Raw genomic sequence first — 20,820 nt, 5'->3', positions numbered from 1 at the left:
ATGGATGCTGTCTATATGCAGACATAATCTGCATATTTTAGCACTTGAATAGAGGGACCACAATGTTTTCCAAATCTGCAACAAATAAGGCACATAAGAGGGGATTACCTTGAGATAAGCCTTTCCACACTGAGTAGGGTCCATGTAAACTATTGTCTTGCTTTCTGATGTAAACAATTCTACCATTTAAATAATTTTCAAGAATTTGAAAACAAATGTATAGGACACCAAGGTGGTCTAACATCTACAAAAGTAAGAAAATGTCAACAGAATCATATGTTCCCAATATATCAGAGTATGAAGCTGTGCTTTTTCACAGTCCGCCGAGGATAGGTAAATAGTCAATAGTGCTCCTGCTCTCTTTTCAAAAGCTGTTCTGTGACATACTTTGAGAAGGTGTTCAAAAGTCTTTCTAAGCACGATGATACTGCAATTGGGCGATATGAATCCACTGTTGATCTTTGCTGGGCTTTAGTATAGGTACAACAATTTGTGTGGTTCATTCTTGAGGAATTTCGCTTTCTGTCCATATTGCAATAAAGATCTGTAACAGAATGTTTTTTGGTGCTATCTGTAAATTGGATATCATAGGGTAATTTATTTGCTGTGTAAGTGGAACATTTAAGTGCCATTTCTAATTCTTGGATTGTAAAAGTTTTCGTAAATAATACACTAGATGCCTATGCTGCTTCATGAATGCTCTTTCCAAACTATAATGTTTCTTTTTCTTCTGATATTGGTGCAATATCTGTGAAGCCTTTAACCCATTTGTTTATAGATTTTGGCAGTAGTGGTTCAATGTTGATTATAATTATCATTGCCCAAACCTCAGAGAGAAATATTTCTTCCAGTCCTTTCACAATATTATTTTTCTAGAAATTTTTTTTTGAGTTTAAGGAAATATTTTGCAAGGGCATCTTCTTTCTTACAGCTGCAAAAATTTTCCCACAGGCTGTTCTGCTTGTATTGTGTAAATGCTAATTTACATTAAGCAACTACATGGAACACTGAGCATTCCACATCGGTACAGCTCAAAATTTTGGATGTTTTATTGCCTTCTTTTAAGGAATGGAGGCTGACGTTGCTGCATTGAGTATATTTACTGTAGGTTCTACGGCATCCTTCTGACAGATCAAATGGACTACAGTATAGTCTGAAAGTCTATGGTAACTAGTTCTGTTTGCTTTCCTTATTCCATCTCAATTTTCGTTCATGGTTAATGTTAATTGGGGAATTGTATCAATATCTACATCCCATTGTATCAGATATTAGGGATTCTTCCCATTCCATTCACATATGGAGTGCAGGAAGAATGACTGATTGATTGCCTCTGTGCATGCAGTAATTATTCTCATCTTATCCTCACAATGCCTATGTGAGCAATACATATGGGATTGTAGTATATTCCTAGATCAATCATTTAAGGGCATTTCTTGAAACTTTGTTAACAGATTTTCTTGGGATAGTTTATATCCATCTTCAAGAGTCTTCCAGTTCAGTTCCTTCAGTATCTCTGTGACACTCTCCCATGGATTAAAGAAACCTGTGACCATTTGTGTTGCCCTTCTCCATACACATATAATATCCCCCGTTAGCCCTATTTGGTATGGGTCCCACACACTTAAGCAATATTCTAGAACTGGCCACATGAGTGCTTTGTAAGCAATCTCCTTTGTAGACTGATTGCACCATCCCAGTATTCTACCATCTGCTTTATCCATGACTGAACTTATGTGATCATTCCATTCCATTCCATTTCATTTCATATCCCTACAAAGTGTCACACACCGGTTTTTGTATGAGTTGGCTGATTCCAGCAGTGACTCATAGATATTATAGTCATAGGATACTATGTTTTTGTTTTGTTTTTCATTTTATGAAATGCAAAATTTTACATTTCTGAACATTTGGAGCAAGCTGCCAGACTCTTAACCATGTTGAAATCTTATCAACATCTGACTGCATATTTATGCAGCCTCTTTCAGACAGTACTTCATTATAGATAACTGCATCATCTGCAAAAGCCTGATTTTACTATTAACATTGTCTGCAAGGTCATTAATATACAATATGAACAGCAAGGATCCCAATCCACTTCCCCTGGGGTCTACTTGAAGTTACTTTACACCTGGCGATGACTCTCCATCCAAGATAACATGTTTGTCCTACCTACCAAAAAGTCCTCAGTCTAGTCACAAATTTCACTTGATATCCCATATGATTGTACTTTTGACAATAAGTGTAGGTGCAGTACAGAGTCAAATGCTTTTTGGAAATCAGGGAATACTGTATCTACCTGGCTGCCTTGATCCAGAGCTTCCAGTACGTCATGTGAGAAAAGTGCAAGATGAGTTCCACATGACATGTTTTCAAAATCCATGCTGGTTGGCACTGAGGTGGTCATTCTGTTCAAGATACCTAATTATGTTTGAGCTCAGAATACATTCTAAGATTCCACAACAAATCGATGTCAAAGATATTGGATGATAGTTTTGTGGATCACTTCTAGTACTCTTCTTGTAGACGGATGTGACCTGTGCCTTTTTCAATAACTGGGCACAGTTTTTGATTGAGGGATCTACAACATATGATAGAGGAGAAGCTAACTCAGCTGTAAACTCAGGGTAGAATCTGACAGGGATTCCATTGGTGTCTGCAGCTTCGTTCAGTTTCAACGATTTCAGCTGTTTCTCGAACACCACTAACACTAATACTTATTTCATTCATCTTTTCAATGGTATGGAGGATTAAATTGTGGGAATTCTCCAGGGTTTTCCTTTGTAAAGGAACATTTGAAAATGGAATTAAGTGTTTCAGCTTTTGCTTTGCTACCCTCAATTTCAGTTTCTGTCTCTCATTCCCTAGGGCTGGTGCCACTAACAACTTTTACATTCGAATTAAATTTCATTGAGTTCTGTGAAAGATCACTTGACAATATTTTGCTATGGTAGTCATTGAAGGCATAACATTGCTCTCTTACCAGCCAAATGCGTTTCACTAGCAACTATCTATAGGCCTACGCTATGTTTTTCGCCTATTATACAGTGATCTCTGTTTCTTTAGAAGTTTCTCTACAGTGACTTTATACCATGGAGGTTCCCTACCAATGTGAACGGTTCTACTGGTTACATATCTATCCTTTGCACAGTCAACTATTCTTTTAAACCTGAGCTGGAGTTCCTCTAGATGCTCCTGCCCTGTGCTGAAAGTTTCATGTTCCTCATTGAGATATGACACTACTGAGTTTTTATCTAGTTTACTGAAAATACATATAGAATGGCTCTGAGCACTATGGGACTCAACTGCTGAGGTCATTAGTCCCCTAGAACTTAGAACTAGTTAAACCTAACTAACCTAAGGACATCACACACATCCATGCCCGAGGCAGGATTCGAACCTGCGACCGTAGCGGTCTCGCGGTTCCAGATTGCAGCGCCAGAACCGTGCGGCCACTTCGGCCGGCGAAAAAAAAAAAAATATATATATATATATATATATATATTTCTGCTTGTTTTAGTTGTCCTTTCTACTTTTGGTAATCATTGTTGCCACAAACATGTCATGGTCATTGATACTAGTTTCGACGTGCGCATCCTCAAAGAGGTCAGGTATATTTGTTTTCATTAGATCCAATATACACTCCTGGAAATTGAAATAAGAACACCGTGAATTCATTGTCCCAGGAAGGGGAAACTTTATTGACACATTCCTGGGGTCAGATACATCACATGATCACACTGACAGAACCACAGGCACATAGACACAGGCAACAGAGCATGCACAATGTCGGCACTAGTACAGTGTATATCCACCTTTCGCAGCAATGCAGGCTGCTATTCTCCCATGGAGACGATCGTAGAGATGCTGGATGTAGTCCTGTGGAACGGCTTGCCATGCCATTTCCACCTGGCGCCTCAGTTGGACCAGCGTTCGTGCTGGACGTGCAGACCGCGTGAGACGACGCTTCATCCAGTCCCAAACATGCTCAATGGGGGACAGATCCGGAGATCTTGCTGGCCAGGGTAGTTGACTTACACCTTCTAGAGCACGTTGGGTGGCACGGGATACATGCGGATGTGCATTGTCCTGTTGGAACAGCAAGTTCCCTTGCCGGTCTAGGAATGGTAGAACGATGGGTTCGATGATGGTTTGGATGTACCGTGCACTATTCAGTGTCCCCTCCACGATCACCAGTGGTGTACGGCCAGTGTAGGAGATCGCTCCCCACACCATGATGCCGGGTGTTGGCCCTGTGTGCCTCGGTCGTATGCAGTCCTGATTTTGGCGCTCACCTGCACGGCGCCAAACACGCATACGACCATCATTGGCAACAAGGCAGAAGCGACTCTCATCGCTGAAGACGACACGTCTCCATTCGTCCCTCCATTCACGCCTGTCGCGACACCACTGGAGGCGGGCTGCACGATGTTGGGGCGTGAGCGGAAGACGGCCTAACGGTGTGCGGGACCGTAGCCCAGCTTCATGGAGACGGTTGCGAATGGTTCTCGCCGATACCCCAGGAGCAACAGTGTCCCTAATTTGCTGGGAAGTGGCGGTGCGGTCCCCTACGGCACTGCGTAGGATCCTACGGTCTTGGCGTGCATCCGTGCGTCGCTGCGGTCCGGTCCCAGGTCGACGGGCACGTGCACCTTCCGCCGACCACTGGCGACAACATCGATGTACTGTGGAGACCTCACGCCCCACGTGTTGAGCAATTCGGCGGTACGTCCACCCGGCCTCCCGCATGCCCACTATACGCCCTCGCTCAAAGTCTGTCAACTGCACATACGGTTCACGTCCACGCTGTCGCGGCATGCTACCAGTGTTAAAGACTGCGATGGAGCTCCGTATGCCACGGCAAACTGGCTGACACTGACGGCGGCGGTGCACAAATGCTGCGCAGCTAGTGGAATTTGACGGCCAACACCGTGGTTCCTGGTGTGTCCGCTGTGCCGTGCGTGTGATCATTGCTTGTACAGCCCTCTCGCAGTGTCCGGAGCAAGTATGGTGGGTCTGACACACCGGTGTCAATATGTTCTTTTTTCCATTTCCAGGAGTGTATTTCCATCATGAGTGGTGATCCTAACTATCTGTTCTAGGTAGTTTTCAGAGAAGATATTTAGTAAAGTTTCACTGGATGTCTTGTCACGCCTGCCACTAACAAAACTGTAATTTTCCCAATAAACTGTTGGATAATTAAAGTCTCCTCTGATGATTACAGTATGGTTGGGGAACTTATGTACAAGTGAACTGTGGTTTTCTTTTAAGTTTTCGATTACATCAGGAGATGAGTGTGTTGGGATCCAATTTTCTTTTTATGTCCACCCCTGATACTGATTCTTGCCCTAACAATCTCACATGCAGCTTCAATTTTTACCTCGATGGATTTGTTTCTTGTCTACCATGACAAATACACCACCTCCGGTTTCTATTTGCCTATCCTTTCGATATACACTTAAATTTTCCCCTAAAATCTCAAAGCTATCCATTTCATGTTTCAAACAGCTTTCTGTACATACTATTATGTGAGCTTCATTGCTTTTTGTGAGCACTTCAAACTCTGGCACTTTGTTGTGAATGCTTCTGCAGTTTACCATTAGTATTTTAATATTCTCATCTGTGGGAGGCATTTCTTTCAATCTTAGAATGATACTTCTCAGTTTCCTACAGCTATCGTTAAATGAATGTTGCATTATTTTGGTACCTATGTGTAATATTTTAAGTTTATACATACAGTATATTGGTTAAAAATTAAATGCATGAGAGGTAGAGTGCCAAGCACCTTCGATTGTCACCAGTTAGGTGATCAGTTTACTAATGCTATGGAATGTCACTGATATTGTGTCAGTAACACAACTGTCAAACACAAGCGATTGTAGGAAATCAACAAATAATGCAGTACAAACCGATAAATCGCTAGTTGTGATATACACACATGAATAAGTGTCAACTACAATTTTTTTTTTAAGATTTTGTACGGATATTTATTTATTTACTTACTTACCTATCTTTGCTACTATAGTCTTATAAACAAAGGTCGAGTTTATGAACATTTTACATTTTCTATGGAAGGTATGAGTTATAGTAGTATTATAAGTATGACAATAGATATGTGGACTCAGGACATTGACAATTTACAATGATCTTCTTTTTCTTCTTCACCATGTGATGTTCGTTCTTGCCCTACACAGGGTAGCTGGGGAAAATGACACACATGGGACAATATGACAACAACACAGACATAATTTTGTGTCCATCACATTTAGAGTCAAGTGTTGGGCTGCATGTTAGTTGCGTCACGTGTTACTGGGAAAAGAACCTCCTAGTGCTTATAGCATGTCAGCTGAGAAGCTGACAAACGAACATGTGCACAGGAATTGTTCTGACAATGAGAGGTAGCGTTGCTCACGTCCATAGGTTTAACCTTAAAATACCCTACATGTGCCTCCTGGGTGGTGCTAATTGAGCAACAGTGATTACAGGCAGCCAGACTATCCATAGGATCTCCTGGCAATGACATATCAACTAAATAGCAGAAACAGTTCTTTTCAGAGCTCATTAACAAGAAACATTGGACCAACTATCAGACTCCTTCAACTAAATATCGAAAACATTAGCAGGGCAAAGTGTGACTACCTGTCAAAATTTTTGCTGGACAACAATATCGATGTCATCGCCATTCAAGAAACTCGTGTTTCCAGCGAAGAAATATTCCGAAGCCGAGGTCGAATTCCTGGATATTCTGCACTTGGTGTAACTTACCACGAGGTGTATGGAATTGCTACGTATGTCCGTAACAACATAAACGAAGCTTCACTGATTTCTGTAAGTGTGGAGGCAGATATACATACAGTTGTCGTACAATTGCACGGCATTACTATTACAAATGTTTACAAACGACCCAAAACAACATGGCCCAATTTTGTCCTACACGCAGCAGAACATCCTGCAATTTACATAGGAGACTTCAATAGTCACCATGAACTTTGGAAATACTCTCAAAATGATGAAAATGGGAGCATGCTTGCAGAATGGATCAAAGAGAATAATTTTCATCTAGTGTTTGATGCCAAAGATCAAGGCACTTTCAGGTCAGCTGCTTGGGACAAGGATTCAAATCCTGACTTATGCTTTGTTCGCTGCAACGAAACTGGCTTTCCCATCAACACCACAAGGAAAGTGATAGATGCCTTTCCTCACAGCCAACACAGACCTGTAATAATACAAATTGGCTGCACTGTTCCTGTCATACGATCAACTCCGCATGCTCAATGGAATTTCCAGAAAGCCGACTGGATGAAGTTTTCAACGGAACTGGATAAGACCATTCGGTGGATACCTCCATCACATAATAACCATCAACGCTTCATTGGTGCAGTAACAGCAACAGCTAAAAAGTGTATGCCAAGAGGATACCGAAAAGAATGTGTTCCAGGATGGAATGAGGAAAGTGAAACACTGTACCAATACTTCCAGCAAAGTGGTGACCCAGAGATAGCTACGGAACTATTGTCCAGCTTGGACATGTCTCGGAGGCAGTAATGGGCAGAAACAGTCAAAACTATGGACTTTACCCACTCGAGCAGGAAAGCATGGAGTCTTCTGAGAAAACTGGGAGGAAGTGCACCAGCATGCAGAAAAAATTCCGAAGTAACACCAGACCAAATTGCTTCCCACATCATTACTACCTCAAGAGTACCTCCTGACAAGAAACATACAAGACATATCAGACGACAGCTTCATGACCTGAAAAAGAAGGCATCTCCCTCATCTGAGTATACCCATCCCTTCACAGTTTCAGACATTGACTCTGGACCGAAGGACCTCAAACATTTTAAGGCACCTGGATTTGATGGTATCCATCCAGAATTCCTGATCCATATGGGAGGAAAAGCTAAGAAATGGCTGGCAGAATTCTTCACTGACATCCTGCTGACTGGTCAACTTCCATCTGAGTTTAAAAAGGTGAAGATAATATCTGTTCTGAAACCTGGCAAACCCAGCAACAAGGTAGAAAACTATCGCCCCATTTCCCTACTCAGCTGCTGCTACAAGCTTTTTGAAAGGCTAATATATAACAGAATAAGTAGCGCTATCTTAGAGAACGTTCCAGTTGATCAGTTAGGCTTCAGACCAGGGCGTAGCTGCTGCGACCAAGTATTGTCTCTCAAATCCTTCATAGAGTCAGGATACCAAATGAAGCAGAAAACATCTGTGGCATTTGTTGATCTAACTGCCACCTTCAACACTATGTGGAGGGAAGGCCTTATCTACAAATTTCCCCGCATCATACCCTGCAGAACAATGGCTCGACTGATTAACAGCATGCTAAGTGATCGGAAGTTCCAGGTAATCACTGGAAGCAACATAAGTAAGGAGAGGAAGCTGAACAACTGATTGCCTCAAGGATCAGTTCTCTCACCCTTACTGTTCAACCTATATCTATCTGATCTACCTGACACTTCGTCCAGAAAATACTGCTATGCCGATGACCTGGCTCTAGCCGTCAAACACCAGGAAATGAAGACAACAGAAGAGATTTTAGCCAATGACCTGTCTGCATTAGACAATTACTTCAAAATCTGGAGACTCCAACCCAGTGTGAGTAAAATGGAAGTGTGTAGCTTCCATCTAAATAACCAGTTGGCGAACGTAAAACTGTAAGTAAGTTTCAGAGGCAGAATTCTTCATCACAATTGGAACCCAAAATATCTTGGTGTCATCCTGGATCGTACACTATGCTTCAAACAACACCTTCTTAACTTAGCTCAAAAGCTGAGGACTCGAAACAACATCCTCCATAAGCTATGCGGAACTACCTGGGGATCTTCAGCAATCACCCTGCAAACTTCAGCTCTGGGCTTGGTACACTTGTGCTGAGTATTGTGCACCTGTTTGGATGAATAGTCATCACACAAGGCTTGTTGATACCCAGCTGAATGTGACAATGCGCATAATATCTGGCACAATCAGATCTACTCCAGTTTATTGGCTTCCACTGTTAACCGGTATAATGCCTCCTGATCTACACAGATGTACTGCCCTTATGAGAGAATTTCACAAGATCTCCAGGAATTCTAACCTACCCGTGCATAGCGACCTGCCACTTTTAAATCGCAAGAGACTGGAATCACGTCATCCAACTCCGTGCGATGCTGCTGACATGGTTCCTAAGAATTTCAAACCTCTTTAAGAATGGAAAGGTCAGTGGGAAGCAGTGACAGATGTGCACCTGCATAACATCTTCTCAGGTGCTAAACTTCCAAGTGGATTCGACTTACCACGCAAGACCTGGTCTACTCTCAACAGAATCCGTACCAGCCATGGGCGATGCAGGGATGCTCTCTTTAAGTGGAAGAAGCTGCCTGATCCAGCTTGTGACTGCGGGGCTCCATACCAGACTGTTCACCACATTGTCAGTGAATGCAGGATTCGAGCCTATCATGGCGCCAAAGAGGACTTCCTGCTAGCAACTCCAGATGCAGTGCGCTGGACTGAAGGACTGGATATTCAGTTGTAAAGACAAACTTAGTTTCTTGTGTGTCAATATGTATATGTAATTTCATGATACGTCTGTATTAGCCATACGCTAAATAAATAATAATTCTGACAATCGAGAAATCTAATCAATAAAACTGAATCCCCTTGTCATAAAGTGAATGTAAACAAAATCGCAAGTATGAAAAACTGAACTATGTTTATTAAAGGATGGGTTTAAGAATTAAGACACTTGAGATCTGATGAGTAAATCACATACGTACATTTCATAATATGACTTATAAGGATTAGGAGATATTTACACATATCTCTTAGAATTCGTCTAGATAAGTACCAGTAAAATGGTCAACAATATATGTATATTAGATTACGAAAGCCGGCCGCGGTGGCCGAGCAGTTCTAGGCGCTTCAGTCCGGAACCACGCGACTGCTACGGTTGCAGGTTCGAATCCTGCCTCGGGCATGGATGTGTGTGATGTACTTAGGTTAGTTAGATTTAAGTAGTTCTAAGTTCTAGGGGACTGATGACCTCAGATGTTAAGTCCCATAGTACTCAGCCATTTCTTGAATTAAGAATAGGGAAACGATGAAAATAAAGTTCAAATATGTTGATCATATAAGATGACCATACTTACAACATAGCAGAGTTGGAACAGTTTTATTGGCAACAATTTAGGTGCAATATCTTCACAGATCTTAAGAGGTGTAAATATTAATGTAAGACGAGACTTGAGGTAGGTGGGACTATACACAAGACAATGAACACCAGAGTCAAACATAGAATAAGTAACGTCTTCTATTATCGAGAGGCTAAGCAGGGTAAGATGCTCTATACTGAAATTGAAAAATGATGGTGCAGTGTATTTAAAGGCAACATGTTAGAAGGATTAAGGGTAAGTGTATCTGTGGAAAAAGACGACTACCTTAGGTCGGGTGGATCTGCAAACGGAAGGACCCTTATAGGTTTAATGAAGGAAAGGTTGTAAATGGGCACTGGCATTGTGGATGGAAATGTAATTGAGAAGTATCCATCCTAGAATGGGACGTAAATGTGCACAGGAAGTTGTTCAGCTTCAAGAAGCGTTCTCCAGACTAGAGTAATGAGGTATGGACCTAGCTGATTGTACTTTATAAATTTGAGTATGGTCTCCAAACACCAGCATGGTCACGAATAAAACAGTGACATGAATAAAGAATAAATTTCCTTTCTTTTTCATCTATGGTCACAAATTTTTTGGCGTCAGACTACCGGTTTCAGTCTATAATGACCATCTTCAGATCTGCAGCAAAATATGGGAAAAAACGTAACTACACTAGCAGATTGCCTACAGCTTAAAACAATAGAATAGACCATAATGAAAAGTGCTACTGACATACATGTGCATTTGTGCACTTTAAGTATGAAGAGGCATACCTGTTTTATATAAACATGTCCTAATGTACTGGAGCCATAGTGGCATCATCAAATGTTAAACACAAAATCAGTGCCAGCATCATCAGATATACACTCCTGGAAATTGAAATAAGAACACCGTGAATTCATTGCCCCAGGAAGGGGAAACTTTATTGACACATTCTTGGGGTCAGATACATCACATGATCACACTGACAGAACCACAGGCACATAGACACAGGCAACAGAGCATGCACAATGTCGGCACTAGTACAGTGTATATCCACCTTTCGCAGCAATGCAGGCTGCTATTCTCCCATGGAGACGATCGTAGAGATGCTGGATGTAGTCCTGTGGAATGGCTTACCATGCCATTTCCACCTGGCGCCTCAGTTGGACCAGCGTTCGTGCTGGACGTGCAGACCGCGTGAGACGACGCTTCATCCAGTCCCAAACATGCTCAATGGGGGACAGATCCGGAGATCTTGCTGGCCAGGGTAGTTGACTTACACCTTCTAGAGCACGTTGGGTGGCACGGGATACATGCGGACATGCATTGTCCTGTTGGAACAGCAAGTTCCCTTGCCGGTCTAGGAATGGTAGAACGATGGGTTCGATGATGGTTTGGATGTACCGTGCACTATTCAGTGTCCCCTCCACGATCACCAGTGGTGTACGGCCAGTGTAGGAGATCGCTCCCCACACCATGATGCCGGGTGTTGGCCCTGTGTGCCTCGGTCGTATGCAGTCCTGATTGTGGCGCTCACCTGCACGGCGCCAAACACGCATACGACCATCATTGGCACCAAGGCCGAAGCGACTCTCATCGCTGAAGACGACACGTCTCCATTCGTCCCTCCATTCACGCCTGTCGCGACACCACTGGAGGCGGGCTGCACGATGTTGGGGCGTGAGCGGAAGACGGCCTAACGGTGTGCGGGACCGTAGCCCAGCTTCATGGAGACGGTTGCGAATGGTCCTCGCCGATACCCCAGGAGCAACAGTGTCCCTAATTTGCTGGGAAGTGGCGGTGCGGTCCCCTACGGCACTGCGTAGGACCCTATGGTCTTGGCGTGCATCCGTGCGTCACTGCGGTCCGGTCCCAGGTCGACGGGCACGTGCACCTTCCGCCGACCACTGGCGACAACATCGATGTACTGTGGAGACCTCACGCCCCACGTGTTGAGCAATTCGGCGGTACGTCCACCCGGCCTCCCGCATGCCCACTATACGCCCTCGCTCAAAGTCCGTCAACTGCACATACGGTTCACGTCCACGCTGTCGCGGCATGCTACCAGTGTTAAAGACTGCGATGGAGCTCCGTATGCCACGGCAAACTGGCTGACACTGAAGGCGGCGGTGCACAAATGCTGCGCAGCTAGCGCCATTCGACGGCCAACACCGCGGTTCGTGGTGTGTCCGCTGTGCCGTGCGTGTGATCATTGCTTGTACAGCCCTCTCGCAGTGTCCGGAGCAAGTATGGTGGGTCTGACACACCGGTGTCAATATGTTCTTTTTTCCATTTCCAGGAGTGTATATAAATAACAGCATATGAGAAAGTCATCTTGTCAGGTGCACTACTGTTCAAAACAAACTGCCGTACAATAGGAACAAAATGTTTGTGTTGCAAGTTCACCAGATATCGCTACTGTAGGCGCACACATATTCTTCGATGATTAATTAAACAACGTAAAATAAAGGGAGACACAATCAGTAAAGTCTTATGAGCTTATAAGGTGTAAGAGGCATTATAGTAATAAAAAGCGATGAAATAAAACACGACAAAAGTTAGATTGTTAGAAAGGGGAAAATTTAAGAGACAATAATTGACATATGCTCAAGTGCCAATATTACAAATAATGATATAGATAATAAACAGCTTTCAGAGTACACAGAATAATTTAAAAACTATAAAACAAGTAGCTAAATAAGCCACAATCAGGGGGGGGGGAGGGGGGGAGAGGGGACCAGACTGCCGCACATAATCAGTGCCCTCTGTTAGCGCTAACGCCAGAATGCTGCATAGGCGAGAAGTGGCTAGAGGAAAGTGGCCACCAGAGGATCCCTCACACCCTGCGGCAAACCATTGCAAGAAAAGAATGATAAAACTCTGTACTAGTGCATGAACAAGATTATCTAGTTAATGAAGTACATTATATAAGCAGAGAAGGATCAAGAAAACAAAGTAAATATGTAAGGTACTCTATACCACGTGAAACTCTCAACAAACTATATGAAACAGAGGTATTCAGTAATTAAAATAGAACATTGTCAAACAAAGAAAAGTAGGCATTGGGCACAAAATTGCTCTGCCAGTTAAACAGTTTTGTGGGTTCTTTCTTTTTTGCTTTATAAATTTCAAGCTCCTCTAACGAATTACAAGGCCTTTTTACACTCTGTGGAGAATACGCATACTATTCTGTGTTCTGTATAGAATGACCAGTTTCAGATAAATGCTGTCCCAAAGCAGTTTTTGTCTGTGGCTGTGAGCGTTCTTTAAGCCTTAAGTTAAAAGAGCGGCCCATTTCACAGATATAATATTTGTCAGTTACTGCAATCAATCCTATATACTCCAGAGCCATCAAATTTGTCTTATGTCATTTTCAGTTTGTTTTACACACAGTTTTTAGAGTGTTGTTAACCTGAAAGCCACATCTGGCATCAGATTTCTTAAAACATTTTTCTATTTGCAGCAATATTTTGCCATTAAATTTCATAGGAATGGTTTTCATTCTGTCTTTGCGCGCAGTTTGTTATACATTTCTTTAGCCTTCTTTAAGGGCATGTGACATCACTTACAGCAAAGCAGTTAGCTACCGCAATCTGATATAAAATGCTGAGTTCTTTACATATTTCGTTTTCGGTCAAGTGTAGACGAAGGAGCCAGTTAATCATGGAGTGAAATGTCCTTTTTGTATCGGTGAGTCAAAAACTTATGTTTGTTGTCATCTTTCCTAATAGTAAGTTCATGGAAGTTAATGGAGCTCTCTTTTTCAACTTTAGTAGTAATAGTTATTTTTGGGTGCATGCTACATATTGCTTGGGCAAATGCGTTGACCTCATAGGTGTCGCCTTCTATCAATAACAAAATGTCATCAACATACCGTTTGTAATAAATGGGTTTATCTTTTAACTGTGGAAACTTGGCAAAAAATTTACTTTCTAAATCTTTCACAAAAATATCTGCTAAAGTACCAGCTAGACTATTACCCATCCCAAGCCCATCTTGTTGATTATATATTTTGACGTTGAAGGTAAAAAAAAAAATAATAATAATATTATATTAAATAAGACAAATCCCAGAAATTCAGTTAGTTCTGTACACTCTACAGTACTAATCTTGCTATGGAATATGAGATTACATCTAATAATGTCAATAGTTTCTTTTACTGGGATATTATTGTAGAGGTTTTTTACATCCAAGGATGCTAATGTTGCATTATTTGGTATATGTATATCCTTGATTTGCCAGCTATGAACTGTTTTTGACCCCAAAATAATTATTGAATGTCTAAACTGATTTAAGTTTATTTTTGATAAACTTATTTAATTTATAGCATGGTGATGACATATTGTTCATAACTGTAGTGTTTTCTTGTTTCTTCTCTGTTTATATAATATACTTCATTAACTAGCTAATCTTGTTCGTTCCTCTAACCACTTCTCGCCTATGCGGCATTCTGGCATTAGCACTAACAGAGGGCGCTGATTATGTGCGGCAGTCTGTTTTTTGTTTTTTTTCCCCCCTCATTGTGGCTTATTTAGCTACTTGTTTTATAGTTTTTATATTATTCTGTGCACTAATAGGAATGTTAAGACTAGTATCGTCTAATCAAGCGAATGGGAATGATATATTCCTTCGAAGAACAAGTCAATGCTTCTCATTTACAGAGAATGCTGAAGTGATAAGGAATACCACTCAATCCATGATAAGAAGATTGCAGCACTGCATTGATACCAATGGTCATCACTTCGAACACCTTCTGTAAATGGGCGTTAATGCCACCTTTTTGACCTTCGTTGACCTTCAAAGACCTTATTGTTGCACATCATTGGCTTTGTCTTGATAGCCACTATCAGGAAATAAGTACCAAACTATAGCATCCCATTTAAAAAAAAATCACAGTTGACCTTCATATCTCTGATGCGACCCCACCTAGCAACAAAAAACCATCATATTATGGCCCCTGTTGTCCCGTACAACATTTGTCCCACAAACTTTTCAGCTACTATCATACTTTCAAGAGTTATTCTAGGTGGCAATAGTTAGTGACTCACCCTGTAAATGTTCTTTGCCATTAATTTCCATGCATGTTCTTTACTTTTGTTCACATGTATGCTTTTCAAACAGGGCCAGCTTAAGCGCCAAGCGACAAGCTGCTGCTTGGGGGTGCCAAACTGGGAGGGCAGCAAGAGGCACCACAACTACAAGATCTATATACAGTATGTATCACAATTAGTTGTAGCCATAGGGGTGCCCATGTGCAACACAACATGTATATCCCTATTACTAGCATAAACTGACATGGGTGAAAGTGTAAGAGGGGACAGGGGGGAAGTTTTCTGTGTGTGTGTGTGTGTGTGTGTGTGTGTGTGTGTGTGTGTGTGTGTGTGTAGAGGCAGGTACAACACTTGGGTGGAAAAATGTTTCTGAACTGACCGGCTTCTGAATTGCATTAGTACAATAAAATGTTTCTTATATTCTACTTCAATCTGTGATCAATTTGTTGAATTTTAAAGTAAAGAATTAAAGGTTACCAGTGCAGTCTACCCAGTAACTGTAGTTTGCTAAAAATTACAAAACAAATAATTACTAAGTTTAGCAATTTATTTTAGCCAGAATTATGGCTTTAAATTAATTACTGCTTGTAGAAAAACTGAAAGGAAGAGAGAACTACAATACATGGCAGTTTCCTATAAAAACATAGCTCCAATTTGAAATGCTATGGGAATGCGTCTCAAGTGAAATAAAGGTAAAGTCGCAAGTGAGTAATGCCAGAGCAAAAATAGTATTGTCAGTTCATCCAGCAATTTGTGTGTACTTGCAGAACAAGAACTGCAGAAGTTGCTTGGGACAAATTAAAAGAGGTGAATGAAGACTTCAGAGGATAACTGGTTTGCTGACTACATGCCACATAACTCGAATGGAGAACTGTAAATCAGAAGCAGAACAATATTATCAAAAGGATAGTGGCTACTCACCATATAGCGGAGATGCTAACTTCCAGATAGGCACAACAAGAAGATTGGCACAAAATAAGCTGTCAGCCAACAAGGCCTTTGCCAAAATTACACAACTGACACACACACACACACACACACACACACACACACACACACGACCTCATTTTCTGGCAGCTGAAGCCAGACTATGAACAATGTTCTTTATTTGCCACAGTTAAGTAAAAATTTAACTTCTGTACAGGAGATAGTGGAAAAGGGACATTCCATCACCTCTGATTAACAAAACTGTTGTATTTATAATAACAAAATAATCTATTTGCAACAGCAATGCTTGATAAAGACATGTACAAATTGGATCCACCAGATACTATAAAATGACACAAACTTGTGGCATAGGAGATCAAGACATTTAAGACCAGATAAAACGGAAGATTTGCAAAAAGATTTGGTTGCAGCAGTAATTCTATGGGAACTGCTGAGCCTCCATGTGGTACATAAGTGCTTGGAGTGTAAACAGAAAACTTTATCATTCCAAGATTCTAACTCCATAACAAAGGTATCCTTGAATTAACACAGTCTGACTTGTACAAACCAATGGTAGCAATATCAATTGATGGGGCCAGATACTCCCCGACTGTAATAGCTGATTATACAGGGGCGATATTTTTGCACACTCTAAGTGACAAAAACCAAGAACTATTAGACATTTCAAGTAGTTGGTGGAAAAATAAGCTATTTGCAAAATTTGTATCTCACACACAGACAGTGGGAAGGAATATGTGAAACAAGGACTAGTAAACTTCTTAAAGGCCACAAGAATAACTTATCAAACAATAGTACCCTAAACACTGGAACAAAACAGTGTATTATAAAAATATAACACAACATTAATACGAAAGGCAGATGCTTATTATCTGATATAGGTTTACTACCAAAATCATAGGGGGGGGGGGGGGGGGGGGGGGGGGACGACGCAGTCTCTACAGCTGCGTACCTCATTAATAGATCAAACATCTTTAAAAAGCATGACACCAGAAGTATTTATCTGGAAAAAACCTTCTGCATTTAAAAATGTTTGGCAGCAAGGCCTTTGTTCATCTACCTAAAGCAAGCAGGTATAAATGGGATAAAAAGACATTTACACATACTGGTAGCATGTCGTGAACAGAGCAAAGCATATAATAGTGCCTACAAAGCCTCAGGAACTGGAAATTACCCCTGAAATTAAGCAAAATGAATCAGAAATAGCTGAATCTGAACCTATTACTAATGAGAAAGGTGATGACCAATATGTATTTTACCCTGTCATAACAGTTCCAATGAAAGCAGCTCAGAAGGTGAAAATTCATCAGATGCAAATAAAAATTCACAGCAAAGTTGAACACTCAAAAGATCATCAAGAATCCTGAAAACAACATAGACGAATGATTATGTGACCTACTACTTCACAGATACAAAGAATTCGGATTCATCATCATTACAAGCAACTTTAAAAAGTACACAGTCACACAACTGGCTTCAGGCAATTAAAGAAGAATTGCACTCACATGCTGAAAATCAAATATGGGAAAAATCAAACAATGGAAAATCCAGGATGAAATAATGACAACATTAGGAAAAGGATAGTTGCACAACTCTCACAAAAATGACCACTGTCTCTGGCCACTGAGGCTGGATCGTGAACAGCTGCTCCTGATGAGAAAAGTAATGTGGGTGGTGGAGACAAGGAGGAGCCCGGGGCTGGAAGTGGGCGGGATAGCAGTGCAGGTGTGGGGGAGGGTGTAGTGCTGCTTGTTGGAGCAAGCAAGAACATGGAGGGGGGAGTAGGACAGGACAGGGCTACTATGTGGAGCCGGGAAGTTTTTTTTTTTTTTTTTTTTGGGGGGGGGGGGGGGGGGGGGGGGAAAGAGAGAGACTAGTGGGTGCATTAGTGGAATAGAAGGCTGTGTGGTACTGTCGTGGGAGCAGGCAAGGGAACAGGTGGGTGGAGGACAGGGACTAACAAAGGTTGAGGCCAGGGGCATTACAGGAATGTGGGTTATACTGCAGGGAGAGTTCCCACTTGTGCATTTCAGGAAGTTTGTGTTGGTAGGAAGCATCCAGATGGCACAGGCTGTGAAGCAGTCACTGGACACACACACACACACACACACACACACACACACACACACACACACGACCTCATATTTAAGTATATTGTGCTGGGCTACTGGGTGGTCCAGTTTTCCATTTGCAATAGTTGGTCGTATATTGTATATTGTGCTGGGCTACTGGGTGGTCCAGTTTTCCATTTGCAATAGTTTGTCGTTGGTCATTCACCTGGACAGACAGCTTTTTGCTTGTCATACCCATGTAGAACATAGCACAGTGGCTCCAGCTTCATTTGCAGATCACACAACTGCTTTCACAGGTAGTTTGGCAGTGTAGGTGTAGGTGGTGCAGGTAGTGGTGGTGACAGTGGTAGTGGCAGTGATGTTGGGAGGATATATGGGACAGCTCTTGCGTCTAAGTCTACTAAAGGGACATGAGCCATCGGGCAAAGGGTTGGGAGTAGGGGTAGACAAGGCTATTGCATAGGTTCAGTGGGTGGTGTAATACCACTGTGGGATGGGTGGGAAAGATAGTGGGTACGATACTCCTCATTTCAGGGCACGGTGAGAGGTAGCTGAAACAGTGGCACGGATGTGATTCAGTTGCTCCAGTGCTAGATAATCTGAGTATTGAGGGGAGTGCTCCTTTGTGGCTGGACAGTGCAATTGTGGGAGGTAGTGGGTGGCTGGAGGGACAAGACACAGGAAATCTGTTTATGTACAAGGTTGGGAGGGTAATTTTGGTCTGAAGGCCTGAGCTGATGACAAAGAGGATGGGCAGCCAGTCATTGGTTTTCTGTTTAAATTCAAGGTGTTATTACCTATGGCAGCGAGAAACAACTTGCAGTAGCTTTATCAACTACTGAAGCTGAATGCGTAGCCCTGGCGTCAACTTATCGAGATGCATTCTGGCTACAGAGGTCAAAAAAGAAATCTCTTCATGCCCTGAAAGTGACCCCATTAAACTTTATTGTGGTAATAAATACGTATTTCGTGTATACAAAACAAGTGATTGCCGTGGAAGAATAAGACATACTGATATCAAAAATCATTTTATTAGAGAAAAGATAAAACTCAGGGGAACAAGTCCCAATGCAGTAGAAGCTGGCTGATATGTTAACTAAATCACTCACAAGAACAAGGCTTCTTCATATGATTAAGGAATGTCAAAGTTTTCTTTATTAGGCAATGATTCCAGTGGAAGTGTTACAAATGAAAATCTATGCCTCTGCTGGTTCTTTGCTGTTAATTTTCAAGCATGTTTTTCATTCTAGTTCATTTGTGAGTGTGTGTTCCGAGTATTATGTGTGCGTTATAGCAATGAAATGTTTCTCATATTCTACTTCAAAAGATGATCACTTTGCTTAACTGCTTTACTGAATATTGAAGCAAAAAACAATAATAATAGTTTTTTATGTAGTTCAATGAGAATGGAAGTAGATGTTGCTCAGTTTCTCTTTAGCAAGCCGATCTGTAAGAGCATTCTTCTTTTTTTTGAGTAGCTCAAGCCGAAGACACCGTGAGGAAATAATTGTCTGCCCACAAGTACAACAGTCAAACTCCAAAGCACTGCTGGTACTGTACCGACGCCATCCATTGCATGCTGGCTCAAGCAGGCAGAAGGAAGTCATCTACCTAAATCTGAGGCGAGGACTTTATATATTATATGTCTTTTATATGTTATAGGTGATATGTATTTTATCAGTTGTATATCTTTTATACAAGGGCAGTTCAATAAGTAATGCAACACATTTTTTTTCTCGGCCAATTTTGGTTGAAAAAACCGGAAATTTCTTGTGGAATATTTTCAAACATTCCCGTTTCGTCTCGTATAGTTTCATTGACTTCCGACAGGTGGCAGCGCTGTACGGAGCTGTTAAAATGGCGTCTGTAACGGATGTGCGTTGCAAACAACGGGCAGTGATTGAGTTTCTTTTGGCGGAAAACCAGGGCATCTCCGATATTCATAGGCACTTGCAGAATGTCTACGGTGATCTGGCAGTGGACAAAAGCACGGTGAGTCGTTGAGCAAAGTGTGTGTCATCATCGCCGCAAGGTCAAGCAAGACTGTCTGATCTCCCGCGTGTGGGCCGGCCGTGCACAGCTGTGACTCCTGCAATGATGGAGCGTGCGAACACACTCGTTCGAGATGATCGATGGATCACCATCAAACAACTCAGTGCTCAACTTGACATCTCTGTTGGTAGTGCTGTCACAATTGTTCACCAGTTGGGATATTCAAAGGTTTGTTCCCGCTGGGTCCCTCGTCGTCTAACCGAACACCATAAAGAGCAAAGGAGAACCATCTGTGCGGAATTGCTTGCTCGTCATGTGGCTGAGGGTGACAATTTCTTGTCAAAGATTGTTACAGGCGATGAAACATGGGTTCATCACTTCGAACCTGAAACAAAACGGCAATCAATGGAGTGGCGCCACACCCACTCCCCTACCAAGAAAAAGTTTAAAGTCATACCCTCAGCCGGTAAAGTCATGGTTACAGTCTTCTGGGACGCTGAAGGGGTTATTCTGTTCGATGTCCTTCCCCATGGTCAAACGATCAACTCTGAAGTTTATTGTGCTACTCTTCAGAAATTGAAGAAACGACTTCAGCGTGTTCGTAGGCACACAAATCAGAACGAACTTCTCCTTCTTCAT

This window comes from Schistocerca cancellata, chromosome 1 (assembly GCF_023864275.1).
Source record: "Schistocerca cancellata isolate TAMUIC-IGC-003103 chromosome 1, iqSchCanc2.1, whole genome shotgun sequence".
Lineage (NCBI taxonomy): Eukaryota > Metazoa > Arthropoda > Insecta > Orthoptera > Acrididae > Schistocerca > Schistocerca cancellata.
Note: the sequence above shows the minus strand (reverse complement) of the source record.